Here is a 10,994-nt window from a genome sequence, read left to right on the forward strand (position 1 = left end):
CACCAACATTTTCAAACAGACAGTTTCTCAAAATGTCAGTTTGCAGTCAAATCCTTCTGCTTGTTTGCTTTCAGTGTAAACAGCGTGCTCCCATAATCATAACACACATGACTCAATCAGTAAATACTGTTTGCTTCATTCACTCTTCTGCTAATTAAAAATATATCTATTTCTTTTAAACTTTATTACTTAAGCAAATGATACAGATATTACTGAGAGCCTTTTTCACTCTTAACAATGGAGGAAAAATGTCAGGTGCAGCAGCCAACAGGGGAAACAAGATCCTTGTTTGAAGAGGCAAGACCAAATCAAAATAAACTCTCATGTCAGTTATTCATCAATTTCTTTGGAGCTTTGCTGGTTTTACATTTATAGCCTGTGCTTTTCTCACTGGGGATTCACATGAGGTTGTCAGAAGAAGGCTGTAAATGCAAACCGACCAAACACCTGTGGTCTGACCTCAGACATATTAGTAAAATTAAGTTTCACAGGAATAAGTTCCCCTTTAAATGGGAGCTCTCTCTATCTTTTAAGTCAATAAACTCCCTCAGGCTATCACCTCCTCTTCTCTTAGCCTTCAATTTTTGTCTTGAACTTCAGAGACCAGGGTTGTGAATTACTGCACCGATGAACGATGATTATTCACCACAGCTGTCTTTGCTAAAAAAACAAGTTGTCTCACTGGGCAGGACATAAATATTAATAAAAGCCATCATTGCAGGAATCAGTGGCAAGATCAGAGAAGTGAGAAGTATCCACAAGCTCTGTAGTAGTGCTTGCCTAAGGGGAAATGATACTACCTGGTCCTTGATGAATCTGTGTATTTACAATGAAGGTAGAAAGAGAATCTCAGAATTCAAAGAGGAATAATTTATAAAGGTTGTATAGTTTGCATGTGTGGGGCAACCATTTACCACCTCCTCCCTTAAAAAAGTACAATGGAGTTTTAAACAAACAGAAAAATCAACAATCCTTTTTGTTCAGTTTGTTGGAGTGGGAGAGGACTTCCACTCTAAAGGCCAGGGTGTGTTTAAATTTAGCACAGGACACACCTTGCAGTGTGCCCAGATTGCACCAGAAGAAGCATTACTGGGTGGCTCTCCATTGCCTTTCAGCTTCTCTCATCACATCCTTCTCTAAGCTCTGCATCCTGGGAAATATTTGGAGCCTTCTCAAACTGTGTTACAAGTGAGAAATTCCCTCAACTGCACCAAATATCTTCTCCTACCCCTTCTCATAAAAATGTTTAAGGATATGCTGGATACTCTTAGGGGTTTCCCCACAGAAAAAAAATAAACCAAAAAAACCCAAAAACAAACTCCAGAAGGAGCCTCTACTGAATACTAAAAATCTGATTGATAAAGTATTCTTCAGGCAAGTGAAAGAGCCAAGTTCAAATCTTCTGTCTTTGTTGCTCCAGGAACTTCATCCCAAACTTTGTAACCTGAATCAGTTCTGGGACTGAAACTTCCCTTCTCTACAGCTGGAGCAGTGTGACACACTGTACAACTGGAACAACTCTGGATAATTTTTGAAAAATAAATTAAATACCAGGTACCAAAACATTAAAAAATTTGCACCTGGAATCACAGGGATAGGATCATGCCATATATTCATGCTGTTGTGTAACTCCTTTAGCCCCACCAACTAATAATTTATGGGGAAAAAATTTGCACTAATGCCTGTCAACAGAGAGCCACAGTAAAAATGTAAGGTGTTTGTTTTTTCTTTTTCACTGTTCAAAGTTTTCCGTAGACAGAATCAAAAGTTTTAGATTTTGGACCCATAGTTTGCCAACATTTCATTTATGAGAATTTTCTCTAATTGCCTTTCAGAGACCAAGGCAGCAAAACCAAGTGTTAGAAGAAAAATGGCAGAATGAGACCTAACACCGAGTATTGACAAGAGAGGTTGGAACAGATGAATTACTGAAGTTAATCTGAGATACACTTCTAAACCTGAAACAAGTTTTAGTGACAGGGGAACAAAAAGGGCTTGAGAAGAAATTGTATTAAAAATCTATTGCTTCTTGGGAGAGTTTTGAAAGGGTTTAAAGGAAGGAAAGTAGGAGCAAAACAGCATCAAGCATGAAATAATAACATTTTTCTGAGGCATTTTAACAATGCCAAATAAATTTACCTATTGTTTTCTCCTTTCAGTTGTCTTTATGTTTTCCTGTGAAATGTTGGATGTTGTGTAGGCAATTAACCTTTTTGATAGATCTCTAATTTTGCAGTCAAATTTAGTTCTACAATTCCCCATTCATAATAGTTAATATCACTTTTTCTTCTCCTCATTTTTGTTATATTTTATATGAAACTGTAGTCAACTTAGTGTACCAGAAGGCCTTTAATTTCCATAATATTTTTGCAGATGCTGATGCCAGGTATAATGTAAACTAAAATATAGATTCAATTCACTTCTATGGATCTACTATCTACTCTTTATTTACTTATGTATCTACTCTCTATGTTCTTAGATATGCATTTGCTGTGAGGATAAAAGAGAGATTGATCCAAATGTTTTGTTTTTGTGTTGAATTTTCCATATATTCACACAACTACTCCCACTGACTTACCTGGATTTATTTCTTCGTAATCCATGGTTACTATTTCTTGACCTGTTTACTATTTAAAATGAGGAAACATTATTAGGGTTGCTTGTAGTTCTTGTCTCCTAGCAACAGAATTTCTTCTTAAATTGACCCTTGCATTTTCTGTGGGTTGTGTAAAGCTCACATAGGCTTTTTACAGAATTCAGATAAATCTTAGCACTAACTCAATTTGTGTGTTTGAATTTTTATCAAAAGATTAATTTACTTCCTGAATTGGCCAAGTGACGATAGCATTAGGTTTAATAAAAAACTTAGCTCTTTACCATATTAACATTTTAATAAACTATTTTAACCAAGAAATGAGGAAGAAAAAAGGTATTCCTTTGAAACATTACTAAAATATAATTTTTTCAATGTGTTTTTAAGCATGCTTCCGAGTACCTTTTTACAGGATGGTGGAAATTATTTTTTCCCTCCAATTTCCTGTAAGATCAGGTCAGCTTAATTTAAGGCTCTTATTCTTGGTCTGGAATAACATCTTGTTAATAAAGCAACATATGTACAACTAATGAGTACAAATGGTGCAAGGAACACACTGTTTCCAGAAAAAAAGAGCCTTGACAGACCCTGCTGGCAGCCATTGCACAGGAAATTCACAGAAATCTTCATCTGGACCCATCCCAAGGTGCACAGTGCAGGCTAAGCAGAGCTCTCCTTCCTTGCTGCATAAAATCCTACATTTTAGTGAAATAAAATTACAGAAAATTAAGGGTATCAGCCTCTGATATTAATGTATGGTTTTGATATATGGAAATTTTTAATCTATACTATGGTACAGTGAATTCCAACAGGTATTCATTGACAGCGAGAGGTTAAAGAGTTAGAAACAAGGTGTTAGTGAGTTCAGGTTAAATGTATACTAGACCATGTCTCCACCTTACATGAAAAACACTGAGACATGAAACACAGATTTTCTTTTTTAACTGACACTTATGTAAAAAAATTGAGACACTTGAGCTAAATACATTCAAGTCTTTCCATTCTTAACTGAATTTCTCTCAAAATATATACTTTGGTTTATGTGTTTGCTTTTTTCCCATTGTTCCTTTTTGATCTAATAGAACACATTACTGCTATCTAATTTGACTGTGTTTTAACTGTGCTTAGCATGAATGCTTCTTTTCTTTAAACATATCCTTAGACCATCCATAAGCTTAGACCTCTTCTGACAAATAACTCACAAAACTCTAACTGACCACCAATCTTCTTACTCAGTTTTGTGCTATTGTATCACAATAAATTTGAAGAAATCTAAGCCCATAAAATATAATGAACATTTTTCAGGATGGGTCTGATATACAAAAAAAGCCCAGGGACCATTCCAGAAGACAAGTATGTTGGTACTCCTCTCTCTGTCAAAATGTATTTTGTTTCATTTCATCTTGGGGAGGTCTCTCAGTACAAAGGTAGAGTACCTGTTAAAGTGCTTTTGGTGACCTGTGTGATTTTTCCACATTACACATATATATCAGCATTTAATGACTGTTTTTTAAAGGAAGAAACAAACAAACAAGCAAAGACATATACAGAGATCCACAGGCAAAAAAGGAAAAGAAAAAGGAAAAAGGGAAAAGGAAAGAAAAAAAGGAAAGGGAAAAGGAAAGGGAAAGGGAAAGGGAAAGGGAAAGGGAAAGGGAAAGGGAAAGGGAAAGGGAAGGAAGGCATGGCAAGTAGCTGGATTACAAATGATGTATGAAATATCTTTCTTTCATGACTCCACCTTTTCTTCCATAGAGGTCTAAGGGCAAACCCAAACCAATGCCAAGCATTAAAGATCATATTGGCTAAAAAGCTGCTGATAGCTGGATAGTTATAAACAACAAGCTGCTAAATGCCTCCAAGCTGAGGAGTAGACTGACTGGAGGTTCCAGTTTTGACATACAGCTGTGTTGAAAAACAGACTCACAAGTGTAGGAATGGAAGAGAAAATTCAAGAGGTGTTCCTGGTCTCTTGTTTCTTATGAGACCATCCACATTTTCTGAGCATCTGTCTTATTCTCTGTCTGCTTGAAAGGAAACATTAAGAATTTTGACAGAAAAAATGAAAAGAATAGGATAAAAGAAAATAGAGCAGATTTCTTAAAATGTAATTTAGGTGTTGACCAATGCCCTCTGCTCTCATTTTTCTTCTACCTTCAGTACTAATAAACACACACACATGCAATGTAATATAGATATTTATCCATGTTACAGCTGGATGGGTTTGCATCAGTGTGATCCTCCAACTTGTGGTGAAAACAATTGGAAAACATTAATTCAAATCTATTTCAATTCACAGGATTTATTGCCATCATACACAAGCAACAAAATTTCTACATAAGCTGTCAGCCTGAAATATGGTGTGGTGATTAGACTTCAGAATGTACGTGTGTTACATGACACGTTTCACAGTTTGTTTGATTTTGCCCATTTTCCTCTCTAATAGGCAATACAGATAATTTACCCACAGGTGTAGCACAACCCATGGAGTCACAAGGCAAGGAAAAGAAAGAAGCAGACATGCTTTCTTTGGCCCTGACTGCAGATAACTGGTAATAGAGCCAATATAGGAAAGTAAGTGCTTTAAAATTTTAATTTGACAACATGATCACTATTATTACTTATCTTATATTCTCTTAGTTGTATCTTCCATTTTTTCAGGGATGGGTCAATATTTCATGCTTTCAGTTCACAGTAGTCTTTACTCTCAATTTACTCTCAAATTAGGAGCTGAAGGGCATTTCTTTAGGTTACATGTTTTCTAATAAACCTAAATGGCATGGTTCTATTCTTAGTAGATGAGGGAAATGGTGAGCACAGACAGGATTTCTCATGAATAATCCTATGATTAAAAACCTAAATAAACAAGACTGTTTGCTTGAAATTTATTCATAACCCACTTGCATACTAAGCTTTCTGCAGCATATGCTTTTCTGAACTACTGTGCACAGAATACACCAAAGATTCAGTTCAATTGTTTTCTGGAGTTTGAAAAAGCCCAGACAAATGATATCCTTTGTAAAACTCCTTTTGAATCTCAAATAGTGTGGAGCTGGATAGCACTGTTCTGGGGGACCAGACAAGGGTGGCCTACTTAAAAATTCCATAGAAATGAACAGCCTTGGATCTTTTCTCAAACACTCTTTTTCTTTCAGATCATAAACAAAGGAGCCTGGGCTGGGGTTTTCCTTGTTTTTTTTTTTTTTTGTTATGTTGGTTGGGTTTGGCTTTGCTTTGTTTTGTTTTCAAATTCGCTATAAAGTGCTCCATCAATAATTACTGCTGCTTCTGGAAAGGGTTTATGTTGGTTATGGATGAACAGCCTGGCCAGTGGGACAGAAAGATTGTAGAATTGTAGGATAGTTTGTGCGGGAAGGGACCTCTAAAGGTCATCAAGTTCAACCCTGATAAAATGAGCAGGGGCATTTTCAGCATGAACATGTTCATCTACAAGCTGAATGAACAGGGGAGGGCCCAGACAACAGCCACAGCCACAGGGTCTGGGGCACACGCTGGAAATAGTGACTTTGCTTAGTGTGAGGAAGGAAAAGCCAACAGAGTGTCTCAACAGCCTCTCACCACCCAACGGGAGGTGATGGAGCCAGACTCTTCCCAAGGGTGCACAGCAAAGAGGCAGCAGGCCCAACTCAGCACTGACACAATGTAAAAAGACAATTTTCCTTATGGCCTCCAGCAGAGCAGTAGAACAGGTTGGCTAGAGACTCTGTGTGTTCTCCACCCTTGGAGATTTTCACAACTCAACTGGACAAGGCTTGGACCTCTCTCTCTAACTTCTGTGTGAAGTTTCAGTTTGAAATTGGCCGTGTTCTGCGGAGGGGGATTGACAAAATGACCCCCAGTGGCCACCTACAAACTCAATTATGCAATGATTCTGTTGAAACTGTTTAAATTTAGAACACAGTCTTTTGGTATATGATAAGTTAGACAGATCAGGGATTTGAATTTCATTTCACATATGCCAGATAACAACCTTGTACCACTGAGAACAGAGTTGCTCAAGGTAATTATATGTAAATGAATTTTTAAGCAGCCTGAATTACCTGCTTTAACTGCTCAGCCTGGAAAAAGCCAACAAGAGAGATTAGCCTATTTTCAAAAATTTTTCTGCTCCCACAGCAAATTGAGATAGGTTTATAAGAAGACTAACTGAAGTCCTCATAAAGTTTACCTCTTTTGACTCTGAGAGGAACTCCAAAGTCCAGCTGTATTAGGACTTGACCTTTTAGACCTTTCCACTTGTGAGAAAAGCAGTGTTTACACCTTGATGGCAATGCCTGAGAACACAGCTGTTCATGTTTCTAGTGTAGACATAACCTGAATGATTAGTGAACAGGGAGAAGCCATTGGAGTTTGATGAATACATAAACACTTCAGGTCATGATTAGACTTTCTGAAATGGGCCCAGCCTCAAAGTATTCCTGACCCAGATGTTGGAGTGAATGCCATGCACTGGACCTCAGGGGGCAAACTTTACCAGTGACTAATTGCCCCTTTGCCAACCAAAGTTCCTCACTCATAAAAACTGTGATGTAAAAAAAGGAGGCAGGAAAGCGAATTAATAAAGTTTCACATTCCAAAAGGTAAAAATCTTTGGTTTATATATTTACATTATTATAAATGATTTATACATATTGGTCATACTGCTAAACATCATTAAAATAGCAGACATAATTAGATAACTCTTCCTATAATATTTATGAAGGTTTTTATATTTATATGATGTGACTCTGTGGAATTAATTGTGGTGACTCTCTATGTGCAACACTTTGCACTTCCAGCAAAGATAATAAAGGGAAGATAGGAAATGCACTCCCAAATGCTATTTGCCATGCCCAATTTACAGGAGGATTTTGTATTCTCCTTGTTAACTGTGACTAAAAATAGGAGTGCTGCTGCCTTTCCACTGTGTGGATTTCAAAAGAGGTTTGAATTTTTCTTTTATTGTCTTTATATGAAAGGAACACGTAACAGATAACAGAGGCTAGGATCAAAAGGAGAGCTCTGGGTTTCTTTCTCAGCAATAATAATCACAAGTGCAAAGCAGATGATTGCTGTATAATTCTTTCACCTGTTAAAAACTTGGTTATGGCAGCAAGGCTCTAAGTCCCATTTTTGCTACTTCATTTCACCATAGCAAATTTCAGGAAAAATGGGGAAAATGAAATCCATTAAATTAGGACACGCTACTATTTTTTTTTGTTGTTGTTGAAAATTGCATTTGTAGCTCAGGTTGCTGTTATTCTGAGAAATTACAGGCAAACAAAACCCATGCATACTGAAATAATCATAAAATGGCTTGGGTTGGAAAGGTCATCACCACCCACACAGGAAAGAATTTCTTCCTAATATCTAATCTAAATATCTCCTCTTTTAGTTTAAAACCATTCTCCCTTGTCCTGACACTACATGCCCATGTAAAAAGTCACTCTCCTTCTTTATAACCCCCCTTGATGTACAGGAAAGCTGCTATAAGATCCCAAGCCAGAGCCCTGAGGAGCATCACCAGCCTCTACGTGGGCAGAGAGCCACTGACCACAACTCTGGCTGTGTCCCTCCAGCCAATTCCTTATCCAATGAACACCCCCCAAATCTGTGACTCTGAAGTGGAGATAAGTGTCTATTATATACCATAAACGTTTGATTAAAGAGCATCTAATGTTCCTCCACTATTCTTGCTGTTTAACTATTGACTGGGCTGAGAAACTGCTGTCTGAGCTCAAAGCATCAGCAATAAAGGAAGAGGTGGACATGCACACTAGGCTTGATTATGTTTATGTTGAGGATATGATGTTCAGTCTGAATTTATTACAAGCTGCTCTACTTCCAAGAGTCTCTTAATTTGATATTTTCTTTTCATGATGTTGAATTTTCTGCATATGTGTCATTAGGACCTTATGTGTTTGTTTCCTGGACCTGCAGTAATTTAGTAATTCTCTTGTAAAAGGCCATTCTTATCTTTGGTAGATTGTCCACAAAAGAAAATCTCTTGGTTCTATTTTCCTTGTAGAATTTCTATTTTCTAAATAAACCTTTTAATTGTTAACAGGTAAGCAAAATACTTTTTTTTTTTTTTTTTTGTTTTTTTTTGTCTTGGTTTCCACTTCAAGGTTTGCTCAGCCTACTTTGAGATATCAGCCTACTCAATTTTCCTCATTTCCTCCCTTCCCTTGTCCCTTTCTATGGACTTTCAGACATTACTACACCTGGAATATGCTGAGTATATCTGTTATATATCCTGAAGAAGAGCTTCAGCCATCCTTAGTTCTGATGAGGAGCATTCACTTACAGGAGAACTTGGGGGAATATATGGTGTGAGTCACTGTGAACACTTCAGCCCCTCTGGTAAAAAATCTAGCTCTTAATCTGTTTACTAATTCTCTTAGTTATCACTACAGATTCCTTGGTTTTACAGGCATCTCAGAGAGCTGAAATCTCATGTACCATAGATACAGAAATATGGTTTTGTAATCGCTGAGATATGAATTTAATAGTGCCTTCCCCACTAGATGCAAGAGGCTGATAATTCTTGCAACGTTTAAATCTATTTCAGAGGTAATTTATTTCAGTAGACTTTATTTCTTTTTTTATTAGTCCACAGCAGTTTAATTTAAGATTTAGAAACTGAAAGTGCGCTTTTTGTAAAAATAGAAAACAGCTATCTACTATATATCACAACATAGCCATTAATAAAATAAATGCATATTCACACATAGGAATCCTATTCTAAATTTTATTTATTTTATATTCACAAATTATACATGTGCACAGAGCTGTTATACTGCTATGCAAGACTGTCACAAGAGTGTAAAGTCAGTATCAAAATGGTATATTCAAGTAGATAATTGGTATTTACTGAATTTAGCTGTGCTTGGTTAAAGTCAAATCACACACTTTCTTTGGCTTAAATTTATGTTATTGTTAGCCTTGAAAATTATAGAAATATTCACACAATATTCCTTTGTAAGGAAAAATTTCACAAAACAGGGAGTACATGAATTAACCATAAAAGACATTTCTGTCTCCTCTAACATCTTGTCTTTGTATGGAAGAGGGGAGAGCCTGCATCAGTGCTTAGCATAGCTGGGGGAAAGCTGCCCCAAGGCTAAAATACAAACCAAAAATGTAGGATTTCTATACTAGCAAACTGATGACACTTCACACAATCTTTAAGTGAATTATAATGACAGCCTTTGTCTGCTGCAGCTTCTTTTTTGTTCTATTTGAGTGGGTTGGGTAAACACCATTCAATTGTACTTCCATAAACTAGAGTTTCTCTCCTCACACGTTTAAGTAATTTTCATCTGCAAGCATTTCCTTTGTTCCATGGTTTGAAAACTGTCTGTATTATTGCTGTGATTTTTAAACCATTTTTTTTTCTTGCAATTTTCAAAGCTAAAGTTCAAATACTTAGGCAATATGTCTGAAAAGAAAGACAGACAAAATCACCTAAACCATACTCACAAACATCCCATTTGAAACTTGTTACTCATGCAAATTTCAATAACCAGCCATGTGTTGGTACAAATGCATTTCCTAAATACAGACGTGCAAAATGGATCACCCTTCTCTAAACCAGAGATGTTTATTGAGAATGAAGGGATGCATTTGTTTGTTCTGTTTAGATAATATATATGGAAATCATAGGTAATAAGAATGCTTTTCTAACTCATGCATTATGTCACTTTTGTAACTTCAAGCTTGTGTCCAGAGAGCACCTATCAGCTGAAATACTAGACTGTTCCAGCTGTCACTAGAGGAATCACTCTAGGACACGTTCAAACCAAATAAACTGGAATGTACTGGTACTTGAAAGGGAAAACCTCATAATAAGAGAGAGCACTGAAACCATAGATGTCCCTGTTCCAGCACTGAGCTTTTTTCTAGACTGATTTGAGGGGCAATATGAGGGCAACATCTTTTGAAGGAGCTGTAAGAGTACTTAAGATTACATAATTTCTGAAATTATTGAATTGTTCACGGATTTCCATTTTCAACTATTTGGTTTTTGAAGTCCCTGTATAGCTTCCTCATGCCTGTATTTCTTTTCAAGGGGTCTGAAGTCTACCAACTCATCTACTGATGCCATCTGGATTTTCATCAGAGCAAGGACACTGACACAAACCCTCACATGTAATTATTCAATCTGTACACCCTAGTTTTCCATATACTGTATGAAAACACATCATGGGACCTGATTTCTTTCAGAGGATTCTAATTGTCTATCTTCCAATAGCCAGTTAATTTTAATTACACCAGAGATCCCAAAATTGAGGCAAATAAACCTCTTATTTCTTTATGTGGTTCTCAGCCCAGAGACTCCTTGTGTCTCTAAACTTCATACTTGCAGTTTATCCAAATACACGACCAAGTTTCAAACTGA

This window comes from Agelaius phoeniceus, chromosome 2 (assembly GCF_051311805.1).
Source record: "Agelaius phoeniceus isolate bAgePho1 chromosome 2, bAgePho1.hap1, whole genome shotgun sequence".
In the NCBI taxonomy this organism is placed as follows: Eukaryota; Metazoa; Chordata; class Aves; order Passeriformes; family Icteridae; genus Agelaius; species Agelaius phoeniceus.